Below are 17,616 nucleotides of genomic sequence, written 5' to 3' on the forward strand. Positions count from 1 at the left end.
TCAAAGTTTTAATCATTTAGAGCTTCGGTTCAATCAAATCCAGACTTTAATCCAGTTCAATATTCGAACTCTAGTTCAAACCTCAATCCAACTTTCAAATCATTTTATAATCTAGCTTCAACCTTATTTAATTAAAAAAAATCATTCAGTTGATTGTAAATGACTTGGATAATTCCAATTTAATTAATCAAACCCAAAATATAGCTCAAACCCAAAAATTCAGACCAAAATTCAAGATTCAAAGGCCCTATCTTGAAAGCCTTTTTTTAGTGATTTTTAAACACTTTAAACCCCAATCAAATGACCCTTAATTCATGATATATCAATTATATATTGATTAGGCATGTCGCTAGGGTTTACTCCCAAATTTATGCTCAATCAGAGGTCTCTAACCCAAAAAATTGATTGAAATCCAAAATATTGTAAAATCTTCAAATATTTATAGCATATGCCACTAGAGTTGTCAACAATTGGAATTTGACCTTGGAGCATTCACCAAATGCTCTAATCATATCTAGACCTTTGATTATGACTTTTTAAGTACTAAACTACATTTTTGTAGACCAACTTTGACCCCCAGTTGACCAAGGGTCAAAATGACTAAAATACCCCTTATGGGTTTGAACAATCATTTCAAACTAAATGGCCTCCTCTTTGCATGAGACCACTTTTAACAGATTTCAAATATCAAACCAAACTTGTTTGATCTAAACTCAAATTCTAGGTAAATCCGGTTGACCCAATAACCCCTTAAGAGTTAAATAGGTCAATCCAACTCATTTAATCAAATTAATGTCTTTAACCCCTCAAATATATTCTATTTAATGCCTCAAATATTTTTAAAACTAGCATGAGTCAAATAATATAGGCTTGAATTGGTCAAACTTTGATAATTTGGTCAAATACTCAAATACATGTACTCAATTCACTTAAACTTCAATTTGATTATTTCAGACCCTTATCAAACCTCAAAATAACTCCAACTCATGAGATTAACACACCCCAATTTTTGTTCAATCAAAGTCAAGTCTAGTTAACCAAGACAGCATAACAAGACTTGGTCAAACTACTTGAAATTTCCTTCAAAGCATTTAAATTTCAATTCCTAACCATTAAACCCCCTTCAACTCTTCACTCTAGCACTCAAGGAATCCTCAGATGCCAACTCACTAGCCCATATGGCAAGTTGATTGGTCAAATAGTATACATGGATACTTAGAGTGGTAAAAAATGCTTAAACATTCAACTCATGCACTTCTCATCAATACATGTCCTCTCCATGCATTTGGATGGCTGTGATGGTTACTTGGTAATAACCCAAGGCCTCTCTCTCTCAATTAATACTAGTAATCATTAGGATGAACAGATAATATTACATTTAACTCAAAGCTTTAGACCTACTTCATCTTATCTAAAAATTCTAATTTTTGCAGCCTTGAGCCCATCCCATTCATCATCCAACCTCTCCAGCTATTTCTAAGACTTCCCAAACCTTTATACCACCCTTTTCCAAGCTCAAAACCCCATTTTGAGAAGAGAGAGAGATATAAAGAGAGAGGAAGAGTATTTGATATAACAGATTTTAATCTAGCCATCAAAATCTTCTAAGCCCTTCAGTGAAGTTGTAGAGGATCTCATTAACTTTCCAATAAGCCCAAAAACATCTAAATCCATCCACTGGATTGAAAGTTATCTCAAATTTTAGTTTAGAATTCAATTTAAAAATACAGAAAATCTATAATACATGGAGCCTTCAAACTCCACGTATTGTAAGATTATGTTACCCTTAACGTGTTTCAAATTTCATCTAATTTGGAAGGTATTTTGAGAGAAACGGGCATTTCAATTTTTAGTTCATTTTTGAACTAACCATTATGGCACAATTCTGACCGTCTAATCAAGATTAGCATGTAATTAGATGGTCCACATTGTATCAGATGGTCAAATATTACGATCAGATTCAAACACGAGTTAACACATGGTCGTGGAGGGTGATATGGCCATTTTTAGCCATCAAATTATCTGCGGTCGAAATCAACCGTCAGATTTAGCGATCTAACATAGTTAAGTGGATCCGCCAGGGTCGATGTGTGGCATGTGATGCAGTGCCATGTCGCCATCAATCGATGAAGTCGATGCTGATTTTGACATAAATTGAATTAAAATTGAATTTTATAGCCCATAACTTCTAAAATTCATGGAAAATCAATTTTTCACCAAATTAAGTATTTTTGGTGTCATGTAAAAGGTGTTGACATATAATATTTATTAAAATTAAATTTAAGTTAATTTGACCAATGGATTGTGAGATATTTGAGTTAGATCACATTCCAATTTTCTCACAATCCAGTGGTCAAATTGGACACAACTTTTGATGAAATATTTTTTATCATCTTAGGCATGCCCTACATTTTTCCTGGGTCAAAATGCTCAGTGGATTGTTCTGAGGTGAATTTACAAAGTGATGGGTCCATTTTGAACCCAAAGCTTTAAAAATTCATAACTTTCTAAATTATTAGAATTATACTATCTAATTTATGTGGTATGCTTCTATCAATATTAGGGTAAGCTGGACAAAGATCGTAACCTAAATGAACACTAGTGACACATAGGAAAAATAATTAAGGACATGATCTAATCAACTTAGAAACATTCTTGGAAAGTATGCACACACCCAATGGGCATGAAAATTAAACACAGTGAACTTAGTGACATTATACACTATATGTTTAAATTTCATTGAATTTGAAGGTAATTAGATAGAAAATTAAATAAGTCAAAATTTAACCTTTTTAGGGACCCAAAAACTTTAAAAAATTATAATAAATCCAAATTAAATAAAAAAATATAAACAATATATAAAAATTACCAAAATTTGATCATCTTCTTAGGAAAAATAAAAGCCTCATCACTGGACCTTTAATTTTACTTTAATTATTTTAGTGAAAATCAATATTTAATTAAATAAAATTATATTAAATTATTATAAATTGTAAACACCTAAAAACACTCCCATTGGTCATCCCTAACCATTGGTAGTGATTCCATGCAATTTAGGATGATTTTGGATTAAAATAATCAAAACCATCCTAATTTAATAATTAAAAAAAATCAATTAATTAACCAAACTTTGAAAAATCATAAAATAATTCTAGAAAGTTTTAGCAAACTTATAGTTTAATTATTTATCTTAAGGTCTAGTATTTAAGAAAAATATTAAAATTCCAAAAATCAACTTTAATCAAAAAGTCAAAATTTGACCCCTTTAATTAATGCATTTAAATAATTCAAATAGTCCTTAAAAATCAATATTTAATTTAAAAGTTTAGAAAACTTTAATCCAACATTAAAACCAGTATCTAATCATTTTAAGTAAAATTTATCAACTTCTAAACCTTTAATCAATCAAGCTAGTTAATTTATACATATTACTACTAGGTAACCCGGGTCTACGAGGCTATTGACTTAGCACCAAAGAGGGTGAAATAAACTTCATGCCCTTTGTTTAACAAAGGTAGTGATCATTTAACATTTAAATATATTTTAAAATCAAGTTTAAAACATTAATATTTTAATTTGAATAAAAATTATTTTAATCCTTCAATGAACCAAAACATCAAATAACATGATATATCTAAATCACACAGCCTACCTCACACACCTTTGATAGTTTGCTAGGACAACCAACTCTAGTTTTAGGCTAGACCGGTGTTTTATTTTCTAACTATTATGTGCTGGGCATTTCTATTTTTCACTTCATATTTTTTGAAAATTTACTAATTGATGTGATTGTTTATTTAATTTTTATAATCTATATATTGATGTGTTGAGCATTAGATTTACCCTTAGGTTAGGAATGATTTAAATGCTAATACAATCTTATGCATGTGGCATGCTCATATAGGATATTAAAATTAAAGGGGGCAAGTAAAAAAATTAAGCTTTTAAAAATTGATGATGTTTTCTACAGGTGCTTCAGAATGTTATGTTCCCTTTAAAAATTAAAAGAACATGACAAAGTGTGGTTGGCTTGAGAGTTTTAATTTTATTATATAACTGCTTGAGATTATTTAAATATTAATTTCCTAGGATAATCCTACAGGTTGTTCGAGTCTAGATTTTTCCTTTTCATGTAATGTAATTTAAATTCAATTGAGTTGTAATTATTAAAGTGATAATTTGAGATGGGATAGATATCCAATCTAGAATCTAAACAGAAGGGAGACATCCCCTAGGGGAGAGTCCCTCTTCATTTGGATACCCATATTATGATACTTTGAGAACTCAAAGAGAAAAGAAAATACCCCTTTTAGGGGAAAGTTTCTTTTCATTTGGATATCCATATTCGATGAATCTAAGGAGCTTGCATAAGGAAGAAGAAATGAAGATCGAGAAAAATCTCATTCTCAAAGTCACTTAATTTTTTGGAGTAGAATCTAGGTTGTTATGAGTGGTACCAAACCACTTTACTTTTTGAAGACCCTCAATTATAATATTAAGTGGCACTTGCGAGATGGACTATTAAATTTATTTAATTAATTTGATTTGATTTGATTAATTATTTATTTTAATTACTATTAAGATTGCTTGGTTTTCTTAAATTTTTGTTGTTGCATGTCATAATTTTATTTAGCTTGGAATCCGATCAGAGGCTCATAAGGAAATGATAAAATATTTTCTACCTTAATTAAATTTAAAAATTTTAAGCTCAGATAGAAAATATAATAATTTTAAGAAGTAAGCTCAAAATGTTGAGGGTCTCATGCATCATATTTTAACCTTCTCTTCCGTGTTAGGCACCTTCTTGCATATGGGTTCTAGTAGGCCACCTGACATATTAAGATGCAGTCCAGTCAAGAGAAAGTTGTGCAATCTTTAGGAAAAAACTAATTTTTATGCCTTTTTAAAATTACTTCATATTTGATTTAAGCATTTATCGAGTCAACTAACAAGCATTGCATTAGATACAAATATAAAAGTGTCTAAATTTTAATTGCATTTTTACTTTCAAGCATCAATTTACCCAATATAAGTTAATGAGCCAATTAGAATCAACTCTAAATGTCAGCCCCAACTCATCTAAACTTAATTAAACATCCCTACCACTTTGCATTAAAGGTCGAATTCATGGGTTTTAAGTGATTAGGTGGTTAGCTAGCACCCCAATCTAGACCAAGGTAAGTCCAAATTTTCACTACATTAGCTAGGTTTGAGTTACTCATTTTTCAATGCCCAATTTAGACTTAAGTTCTAAGACAGGTTCAGACTATAAGACCTCAACTTTTCTGGGAATATAATCCCAACATTATATTAAAATTTTTATTCAAATTAAAAAATTCTCTTCAATACAGAATTCAAGTCTAACATATAGGATAGGTTAGGGTATTTCTAAATTATTTCAGAATTCCAAACACCTCTTACCACTCCCCCTTTAACTTCCAAAAATAATTATTCAATCTTGATTTAATCCCAGTTGAAATTCAAGCCTCGATCCTTTGAGATCAATCTTTGAAAATTCAAAATAAAATTTTTACCTTTTATTTTAATCGAGAGTATTCGTAAGAAATGTCACTTTTCTATGATATAATTAACTATAAGGGATTGTGCTCATAGGAGATTTAGAAACTCATATCAAGTTTTTCAAAATCTTAATTAATTATATTTAGGAAAATTTAAATCAAAATTAATTATCGTTATCGTAATTTTTAAATAATCAGCAATGATTCATATCTTCTTCCCTTAAGAGGATATATCAATTATTATTGTAACTTTTATTATGAAATTAATGATAGTATATACCATATCCTCATTTATTATATACAATGACCATATGTGTAGTTAATATCATGTGTAATATAGAGCCTAGGAATAAAAAAGCTGGCACAACCATGTATTTTGGATTGGTATGAGGCAAGCATAGGCATAGTGCTTGTCATATATTAAATTTATAAAGATGAATTATCATTAGGGGGTTTTAATAGTACATATTTTACTTAATCTTCTAAGATTCTCATAGAGTGATAGACTATTGGAGTTTAGAATGGTATTGAGGTTTGAAGATTTAATCTATCCTTTATATTTTCATACCTAACTAAGTATTCAGTGATGCATATGTTTTGAATAGTATCAACATAAAAGAGAATCATTAAAAAATATATTGTATATATATTCCATCAATCCAAAATAATTTATCCAAATAGTATTTAATTTATTTATTTTTTAAATAAATAATTGAATCTCCACCAAAATGTATTTTTATTGAGCAGGATAATCATTTTAGTTTAAGTAGATAGTATTAGTATTTGCAAGTAAATATTCTTCTTCGTGTGATCGATACTATACTCTATCATTATATTATTTGATTTGGTATGTATACTTGCATATATTAAGTACAAATTTTATATTTTTTATATCAAAAAAAAAACCTAAGCATTATTTAGGGATTGATAGAGTCCTAAATCATTTTCATAGTTCTTTAGGTTAATCTATTTCCCCATAAAGTTTTTGGCAACATTACCGTAGAAAATTTTATTTTATTTGCAAATTTATTATATTATTGAATCAATTGCATAATTACTCCTATTATATTTTTTTATTTTAATTTACTAATTACAAAAATTTGGTTACGTTCTTACAAGACATAGAGAGAAGTCACATTTAAATTTTGATTTTGAAATTGAGAGAGCCCTTTCAAAAATTAGAACCACCTAAAAGATTTTTGTAACGACCAACCCTATTCAAAACTTAATTCATTCTAGACCTCTTAAGGATTTTTCAAATCCTTTAGTAGATAGAATTCACCAAAGCATAAATAAACTTTCCATCCAAGCAAATAATTTTAAATTAAAACCTGCGATCATTTAGATGGAATAGAATTCTCAGTTTGAGGAAACTCCTACTGAAGACCCTAACCTATATTTAACAAGTTTCTTAGAAAATTATACAATATTAATGTATAATGGTATTAGTGATGATGCTATTAGACTTAGATTATTCCCATTTTCTCTAAGAGATAAGAAAAAAATGTGGTTAAATTCTTTACCTCTATGCTCTATTACCACATAAAATGAGTTGGCCCATAAATTTATAAGAAAGTATTTCCCATCTTATAACACAATCAAACTTAGAAATGATATTACTTCTTTTACTCAGTTAAAAGAAGAATGTATTTATGTGAGTTAGGAGAGATTCAAGGAGATGCTTAAAAATTTCCCTCACCATGCATTACCTAATTGGTTAGTAATTCAAACTTTTTGGTAAGATCCCTTAGAGATATAATTGTTGCTGCAGTTGGAGGTTCTTTGATGTCAAAGCCTTTTGAAGATGTTTATTAATTAATTAAAGAAATGGAAACAAATAATTTACAGTGGCCTGCTAATAGAGTGAATCCTAAGAGAGTTGTTGGTCGAAGATTTCTAAATATCATGTAGTGGATAATCAATAGGAGAATATTATTTGTCTTAAAGGCTTTAATTATGTTATTTTTAATTATTTTGATAGTGATTGTAATAAGTTAGTTGATCTTTATACTAACATAGCTCTTTATAATGATTTTCTTTGGGATGATTTTAGTTTGAGTAGTATTCCTCCTTATTTTTTTAATTTGTTAAAGGAGGAATGCTAATTTATTAGTAGGTTGTAATAGTTTCTTTTTAATGTTATTTCTTTAGCATCTTTCAAAAAAAAATCTAGAATAATTTATTCAAATAGTATTTTACTTAATTATTTTTATTTTAAATTAAGTGATTGAATCTCCACCAAAATATATTTTTATTGAGTAGAATAATTATTATAGTTGAAGTAGACAATACTAGTATTTGATTGTAAATATTCTTCCTTGTAGGATTGATACTCTAAAATATCACAATCTTACTTGATTCAACATGTATACTTGTGTATGTAAAGTGGGATTTTTATAATCTTTATATCAAAGAAAATCTAAGCATTGTTTAGGGATTGATAGAGTTCTAAATCATTTTTACATTTTTTTTAGGTTACTCAATCACCCCCATCACTCCTCACAGGTAACAACGTTACCACCATATACCAACTTATTGATAATCTCATCTCTAAATTCAATATGAAATATCTCAGTCTTGCAACAAACTTTCTTGGCCTTCAAATTTATCATCACCAAAACTCTGACTTCATCTCCCAACACCCCTACACCACTGTCATACTGTAACATGTACACCTCAACTAATGCAACTCCCTCTCCAATATTTCCTCTTTTAAACCTCCAACCACTCCTCCCACCAACTCCATTCTCACCAACTCAAACACATACCATCATATAATATGTTTCCTTCAATATCTCACCATCACTTGACCCAATCTCTCCTTCATCTTAAATCAACTATGTCACTACATACACAACCCTATTCCTCATTATTCTCTGCTCCTCAAACATCTTCTCCACTATCTCAAAGGAACAATTCACTTTGGCCTACAAATCCATAAAGGATCACTCATCCTGACCTCCTTCGACTCTGATTAGGTAAGTTATACTTCCACTCAGCGACCTACCACTTTATTTTGTTCATTCCTCAATTACACTCTCATCACCTGGAGCATCAAGAAGCAACACATCGTTGCCCACTAATCAATAAAAGCTAAATACAGAGCCCTTATAGCTGCCATCACTAACATAATTTGGCTTCATCACTTACTCAAAGAATTTCTTATTTAGCTACCTCAAGCAGCTGATTGGTGTTATGACAACACCTTTGATTTCTCACTCGCTAATAATACCATCTTCCATGCTAAAACAAAATACATAAAAATATATTATCATTTCATTCGTGATCATATTCAATCTCAAGATATTCATGTAGTACCAATTACCTAGTAAGACCAGCTCGCAGACATTCTGACAAACCTCTCTCAACTTACTAGTTCCAACTATTTTAACTCAAGATGATAGTTAAACATGAATCATCAGCTTACGAGGGGACTAATAGAGAGAGTCACTTCCACATCTAAAGGGGAGCAGCCATTACTAAAGAATCTTAAATCACCAATATAGCTTTATAACTAATTTGATACATCTCATCCATATAGTTGTAAAGTATTACCACCTTAGGCTTATATAAATGCATATATTACATATGAAAATCACCACAAGAAATATATCACCAAAAATGAATATTCTGCATAAAGTTATCATCTTCTTTTTTTCTCTTAGGTTCTCTTTATTTCTCACAAACATAGCTCAGTATTCATAGCAAGTGATATCTCTTTACAATTGTTGACTCTATTTATAATTTACACTATCCAAGAGGAAAAGAGGGAGTGAACAAGCCTTTAGAAAACTTTAAAACATATTTTTTATAACAAAAGAATATGTAAGGATGTTCCTTGCATAACATGACACTAAGCTCACAAACAATGACCTTTTTTACAAAAATTGAAAATTCTTTATTATTAAAATTCATTCATGATTTGATTTCAATTTCATTTAAATTCATTATTATCATTTTTAGTTGAAATCATAATTTAATTTTTTATCTTATGATAATTGCATGTGTTGCAATTTTTTTTTCCAATATAAATGTTCATGTTTTTTAAACTTTTCTAATTTAGATGTCATATATTCCATGGCCATTATCCAATATATAACCAAATAATTTAATTTTCAAATAAAATTCCCATAGACATCACATCCTAAGGCATTTTGAAATGAGAAAATATGGAATTTATCCTAATACATCTATCATATTCAAGGTGAATGTTTCAATCCTTGAAAATTTTATTGTATTCTCCTCTCTTTCTCCAAGCAAAAACCAACATTTTTATTGTAAAAATTTTGAATCAAATCAAATGAAGTTTATTATATTTGTTCTACTATTGGATCCATGTTTTTTCTGTAAGCAATACACAATGTTACAAGCAGGCAAGCTCAACAGACTAGAACCCGAAGGCTTGTGACTGAGTAGGAAAGAAGAAGATTAAGAGAATGTATTTTAAATGTACATATTCACCATTTATTTATAAGTATACAAGGGATATATGGAATGTTACACTAAGAAAGATAAAAATTATAATAATAAATGAAACCCTGAAAGGATGCCCTAAATAAATGTCTTGCTCTGATAAGCATTGGTAATGATTGAGTCTTCTACTCCAACTCCTCAGCCTCATGGTGAGTTCTCTTGCACCTATTGTTCACATGTGAGTTAATGGAGGTGAGTCCACAACAAGCCAGAAGGACTAATGTTGATGAGTTCTTTAGCAGTATTAAAAACTTTTTACATGGTGTCCTTCAGCTATCTTTATGAGGGGTGAATTGTTACAACCCAACCTAGTATAACCCCTCAAATGAGATAGGTCATATCATGTAGGATGGAGGCAGACCAAGCTCAAGATCTAAGTTTTGGAGAGCTTTTTAGATTTCTCTCAAGTATTAATAGACAACTTAGCTACTAAATCACTTCCAAGAAATAGAAAATAACTTATCCACAATTTCTCCTTTTCATTTATTTAAAATACATATACAATAAAATCATTAGAATACAGTATATGGCAACAAAAAAGAATTGAGTAAAGTAGAAAATAGTCATGACTATACCAAATCTATAAACAAGAAAATACATATACATACTCATAAGATCAAAACCTACAATTGCAACTGCTCAACTATCTCCTTACCAGATGACTCAGTAAGTCACACAGCTAATCTAAATTTTAATAAATAATCAGTGCATTTAACTAAAATTAAGAGAAGTTAATAATTAGTTACAATATTAAATAGAGAAATGCTAACATATAATCAAAGTTAAATCAACTTTGCATAAAATATAAATAAATATTTTATATATCAGAGCAAAAAAGTAATAGATTTTTCTCAGGCCCTTATACCTCCAAATAAAAATAGATATCAGAGTTCAGACCCCTATGACTCCCTCTACTAGTACATCAAAAAATAAACTCCTATGACTCCCAAATTCTTTGCACACCAGATATTCAGAATGTAATGCCTTATAGCTCCTAGTACATTTAGCATAATAGAATTTCCTTGAACATCCAAAACTCCCTATAATCACACATATTAAGTAGATTAGTGCACATATAATTGCATTTTATTAAAATAAATAAAAATTAATAAAATGCATAAATCCTAAATTTTCTATATCGGTAGCCAATATATTCAACAACCAAGAATAATTTTATAATTTTAGAATTTCACCAAATTATCAGGAATTATTCATAACACTATTGTGAAGCTCTAACTAAGCTAGAGCATTATTTTTTGAGGTCAAAAATAATTTTTAATTTGCTAAAAATAATAAACTTTTAATTTATCTAGTGAAAATCTTTAGATAAAATTCTAAAATGTGAAGAATACTCATACTTATAATATATAGATAATTACATTGTAAAAGTTTAACAAATGTGAAGTTGTCCTTATTTTTCATTATGACTTTATAATTTTAATAAAAAAATCTAAAGTTTTCATATTATTAAAAATGGAAATAGGCAAAATATAACCTAATGATGGTGGGTGCTTGTTATTGGTCTTGGGAACTAAACGAGATGAGCTACATTGAGAAAGAATGCAATTCGAATATGCTTTGGATTCTTTATATAAAAATAATGAACACCCACTAAATACTTAAGTATATGTGTCCATCAAGTAATAAAGTGATAGAGAAGACTGTCAATCCCTCAAAAAAGTGTTCTACTCAATTTCAATTAAACTTTTACTATTTAATCTAGATGCTTAATTTATCCTACTAAATGTAAAATGGATATTTTTAAGTTTTTATCACTTAATTAAGACTTGGAAAAAATTGAATACTAACATAAATAAAGTGTATTGGACTAATGAATGCAAAATAACATAGTTTCCTTAATTAGACTCTTAATTTTAGATGTGGATCAGAGCATATGCATCCCTGGATCTCGATCAAGCTTATAGGAGTGAGAAAAAAATATTTATGGCCTTTCTATAATTATAATATCTCCATATCCTAGAAGATTTAACATTATATATCTAGGTAACCCAACATTCCATTTTAATACTCCTTCTATGCACATATATATTATATATTATATATATATATATATATATATATATATTAAATCAAGAATATGAGATATTAAAAATGTTTATAAACTATAATTCAAAGTACAAGAGTCTTGTTTACATCATTAGCCCAAAACTTAGAGATTTAGTAAGACATGAAAAACACTAAAATACAAACTCATATTTATTTCACTCATATAAGAAAAAAGATATAAAAGAAATGCCACTAGAAAAAGTCAATTGATATTCTACTCACTCGTTCTTCCTCCAATAATAGAGTTGCTTACATAGTATAGGATAAAACTCCAAATGAATGTATCTTACCCTTCCCTAGCCTCCTTCGACTTTAGATGAAACTAAAGAAAAGTACTCAAAAGTATAAAACCCCACTAAAAATAATAGAACTTTACAAAAACAAACTAAAAACTTATTTATGATAAGTACAAAAATAAGCTTAGGCACTGTGGTGCTTGTAATGTTGGCACCGCGACATCATAAAATGAACTAGAGTCTCAATGTTGTTAGGCTTGCTCTGTTATGATACTGTGTTGACCTGGCATAATTAATGGTTGAATCGATAAGTCTTTTACCTGAGTTGGTGTGGCTCCACATTTTGGTAATTGTTCCACCAGGGTGTTGGAAAAGTTAAGCACTATGGCATTTGAAAATGCAATATGACACTATGTTGTTTTAATGATCAATGCTCTTACATTCAAATTCTTGAGATTCAGATGCTGTAGTGCTATTGAACACTACGACATTGACCTTCGTTCCATCAAGGTGTTGATTTTTTCTTAAATTTTACAGCAGCTAGTGCTACAATGTCTAACTAAAGTGCTGGGGTATTGTATATGATAACGCTACAGTGCAAAATCTACGGGCATTACAGTGCTCATTTAATACTTGTGAATTTTGCCTTCTCTTAAACAATAATTACACAAAAACAACTAAAATAACACATTTTCACTAAAATTTAACATAATAAATAATACATAATTTACACTTAACAGTAACCTATACCACTTTAGTTTTCAATTTTTTTTATTTAATCTTCTCAAAATTAAATTAAATATATTTTTCTCTTGATTTATTATGCTTTTACCATATAATTTTTTTAATGATATATATGGATTTTATGAGCATTTTGAATTATTAAATTCCATCTAATGAATAAATAGTTATGATTTTTTGAAGTAAATTATTAGTGTTTAGATTTTCTATATTTTCTAAAAATATTAGGGTTCCAAAGAAAAAAGAAAATCCTTTATAGGAAAATTCTTTTCATTTAGATATCCTATTGGATTAACAACAAGAAGCCTGAAAAAAGAACCCGACAGAAGAACAATAGATGAAGAAAAAAATAAAATGCCTCATTTTAAGATTTATAACATTTCATAGGATTAGAACATAGGTTGTTGCCGGTGGAGGTTGGCTATCTTTACTTTTGAGTAGACCCATGGTTGTATATTAAGTGGCACTGGTCACGCGGACTTCGAACATTATATTTTGGTTGATTATTTGATTTGATTTATTGTTTAAATTAATTTATAGGTTTCTTTCTTGCTTATGCATATGCATGAATTTTATTAGGCTCTGAGATATAAAAAGATTTTTTGCCGGTAATTAAAATTAAAATTTAGGTATAAATAATAGAAAAATATAAATGTTCTAAGAAAGTAAACCGAAGACCATCCGGAGTCGCATGCATATTAAAGTATTTCTTATATCCTTATTTTAGACACTTCGAAGAATTTAGATAATCTGACCTATGAGGATGATGTGTTGAATATGGAGAAGCCTAGTCTTCTAAAAAAGTATTTTTAAGTTTTTTTTTTAATTTTATGCATTCATAATTTTGGTATTTTAACTAGCATGTATTGTATTAAAAATAAAGTAAAATTAAAAATTTAATTGCATTAGTTTTAGAGGCATAACACCCTTTATAAGTCTAGGGCCCCTTAAAAACATCTTTAGATGTCGGCCCTAAATTCCATTAAAAAAAAAAAGTAAACAATAGCTTACCCATGTTGACCTCGTTTTTGTCTTGATTTGCGCTCGAGCGCTTTTGGGTCGAGTCGATTAGGCCTTGTCGGGCTCGATTCAATTCGAATCGACATTAATTTGAGTTTGATTTATTTTACCTTATTTTATTGAATTCTCCATCTGCTCTTCCATCGGCCTGCTTGTGCCGAGTGTAAAGGCCTACGACCATTTTGTCCTACGGGATAGTTTGATCGTCCCCTTTGCATTCGAACCACGCGAGCGGAATCCTTTCGGAGACCCACAACCCATCTTTCATAAGACTATACAACATGGTTTTGATGCGATTAAGTGGTTTAGCTTGCTTTATATTTCATGTAATATATAAGCCTATATTGCACTTCATTAGATAGGTTCAGGTCACTACTTTGTAGTACCCAATTTCGATCTAGGTTATGAGGTAGATTTTAAATGTTGAGTTATCACCCTCCAAAATATAATCTCAAATTTCTAATAAAATGTCAATTAAAACATAAAAATTCTCTATCTAAAATATTAAAACCTAATATAAGATAGACTGGAGTGCTTATAAGTGGTGTTAGAATTTTAAAGTACTGCATACTTTTCATCCTTTGGCTTCCAGAAATAATTGTTCAAAATTTGAACCTATCTCCTTGAAAATTCCAAAATCCCTCATCCTTGTCTTAATCTTTGAAATCCAAGAAAATACTTGTCACTAATTTAATCGAGAGTATTCTTGTAGGATTCATTTCTCCCGGGATATAATTAACCATAGGGGCTTACCCTTATGAGGAACCTGCAACTCCATATTAAAATAATCCCTATCTTATTTTCATGAGGGGGAAAAATCTTAAGAAAAGTAGACAATTTTTTAAAATCCATTTTTTTATTTGAATTCCGTTGTAAAATATCATTTTCACCTTTTAAGGTGATATGATATGATCATTATTGTATTTTATAACAAAAAAGAAAAATTTTTAATCCTCACTTTTATCTTCCAAAAATACTATCTTAGAATGACATTTCTATCTTTCGAGGCAATATGTTGTTCTTCTATATGTATTTGATTACAAAAGTGAAATTTTAAAACCCCTTTTTTTGTATTTGAATCTATTATAAAATATCGTTTCTATCATTCGAGATAGTATGGTATTCTCAATGTCATATTCGAACACAAAAATAGGAGCACCCCGAATCTATGTGGGTTTTTCAATATTTTATTTTATCACATGTGCATTTGCAAAGTACGAGGCAAATGCAACTTGAGTGCAAATACTTATGAAGAAGTTATATTAAATGTAAGTATATGAAAGCTGCCATCCAAAAAGTACACTTATCCCTTATAAGTAGAAGGGATAGATGCACATTGTAAAACAACCAACAACCAACAACCAACCAATATACATAAAAAGATGCAGCAGGGATTGCAGTGTCATTTGATAATTAATGCTAATATGCAGTGAATTTTGTAACTTCTCTAGTCAACAGTAGTAATGCCCTACCGCCAACATCAATATCTTATATACCATTGTAAATAAATATATCATACCACCTGTGAATGGTGAAGGTGGATATGATACAAGTGTAATGGCTTTTCTACAAGCACATCTAGAAGATTGTAGTGAACATGACCATTCCTTGTGAACAATGATGACAGGCATGACCTTTTTGTGGATAACAACAATGGATACATCATGAGTACAATGGAGCCTTTGCAGACACAAATAGATGTAACACTTACAAATAACTAGTAGCCCACCTATTGGTGATAACAAACAATATGCAATATGTGTGAACACCTAAGGGATATTGTACATCTGTTGCACATGATACATGATGCAATTAACAAGTCCAGTGAAATCAATAATAAATGCACGTCACTAGTGGTCAATAGTGACATGCAAATGAGCACAAGAGACAAGCACCTACGGCAATGATGATTTAGATGCTGTGAATACATTGAGTATAAGGATAACTCGATGCACGGAGGAAGTATGTTGATATATCATCAAAGGGAGATTCCAATAAAAACACAAAGTTAAATGATATCGTGAATTATTATGTAGAGTTAAAGAATAATCAGTTGAAAAGATGTTTCATATTATCATCTCTACAAAGATAATAAAGACTTCCAACAATTGTAAGTGTTTACGAGCTGCTACAAGGAACTTGCAAATCTACTAAAAAAAGAAGGCCCTAGCTACGACACTATAATATTAAGTCAAATGGTTTTGTAAATGATTTTGTATAGTCAAAGAATGAGCACATTAAGAGAAAAAAATGATAAATGATATCTCATTCTATCACATCTGCAAAATGATGGGGCTCTCAAAAACTATGCCACGCCATTTAAGTGAGGACCCGAAAATCAAGCCCCTCAACCTAGTGTCCCACCCCTGATGAGTTGGAGACAAAGTTTTCTTTTGATGCACTAGCCGAGTCCTTGGTCTCATTAGATGAGGATACCTCATCTATCACAAAATAACCTCATATCATTTAAATGTCTTCATCCAATCTAAACAAGGATCCATCAATTCGTGAATCCAATCTCCCTATGAATGAGAAAAGGGAGTTTATATCAGAATAATGAAGTACTTTATAACAGTTAGGTGACAACATTATGATTCACCTGCAAGCAAAGGCAAGGAGTCAATAGTAAAAAATATGGGCTGCTGAAATGCAACGCTATGCCATCGAATATGCAACGCTCATACAAGCATACATAAGCCATAAAAAAGCCCAAAATAAAGCCCCGAGCATTCGAAAATGATAGTCACTAATGCAACCGGACAACCCTCTACACTGCTTGCAAAACATTTTAAAATGCCCTGTTATATATGCATAGTGAGAGACTCTTAATTATAACAAATGCATTACATTTGCATGTTAATATGTTACATATGCATGTGTTGTAACTTCAGAACACGGGCATGTCATCTGACATAACTGTTACATGTTGAAAGAACCACATATATAAGTAGAGGGTATTACTCTACTATGTCATTTGACACTGTAGTTGCACTTCAAAAATTAACCTCCTACATAAGAAGAGGGTATCATTCTAGTGCGTTGCTTTGATGTTGTTATTGCATTTCAAAATACCTCCTCATGCATTGATAATAAGCAAAGGGTTTCACTCCAGTATGTCATGTTACACTGCAATTGCATTTCAAAAATTATACCATGTATACACATGAAGGCATCGTGTGAAATGCATCCAACAACATACACCTATATGATCCCCCAACTGCGTATTATCGATACACACGTGACATTTAAGAATGTTGCGCAGGTTAAAAAATAAATCCGAATTTGAACCCGATCCTCTATCGACAAGTAGACAGACTTGACACAGTTTAATCGAAAAAATGTAATAACCCATGAATTGCCTAATGATGGCCATATTGAATGTAAATCTCAATCAGAGGGGATCATATATTTTCAAATGCCCTCAAACTTTCATAGAATACAAATGTTTTTAATGTCCTCAAAATATACCTCGATGATGGTTATATTGAATGTAAATATCAACCAGAGGGGAACATACATTTTCAAATGCAATCAAACCTCTATAAAGTTTAAATTCCACA

The 17,616-nt window shown here is 30.1% G+C and overlaps 1 non-coding gene across 1 annotated transcript; it reads right to left on the reverse strand.

Moving 5' to 3' along the window:
• Positions 1-7,119: 7,119 nt before the first annotated feature.
• On the reverse strand, positions 7,120-7,226 carry LOC114581305. The gene has a single exon (XR_003703193.1). It is a non-coding gene; the product is annotated as a small nucleolar RNA R71 (small nucleolar RNA).
• Between the last annotated feature and the right edge of the window lie 10,390 nt (positions 7,227-17,616).

This window comes from Dendrobium catenatum, unplaced genomic scaffold (genome assembly GCF_001605985.2).
Source record: "Dendrobium catenatum unplaced genomic scaffold, ASM160598v2 fragScaff_scaffold_151, whole genome shotgun sequence".
In the NCBI taxonomy this organism is placed as follows: Eukaryota; Viridiplantae; Streptophyta; class Magnoliopsida; order Asparagales; family Orchidaceae; genus Dendrobium; species Dendrobium catenatum.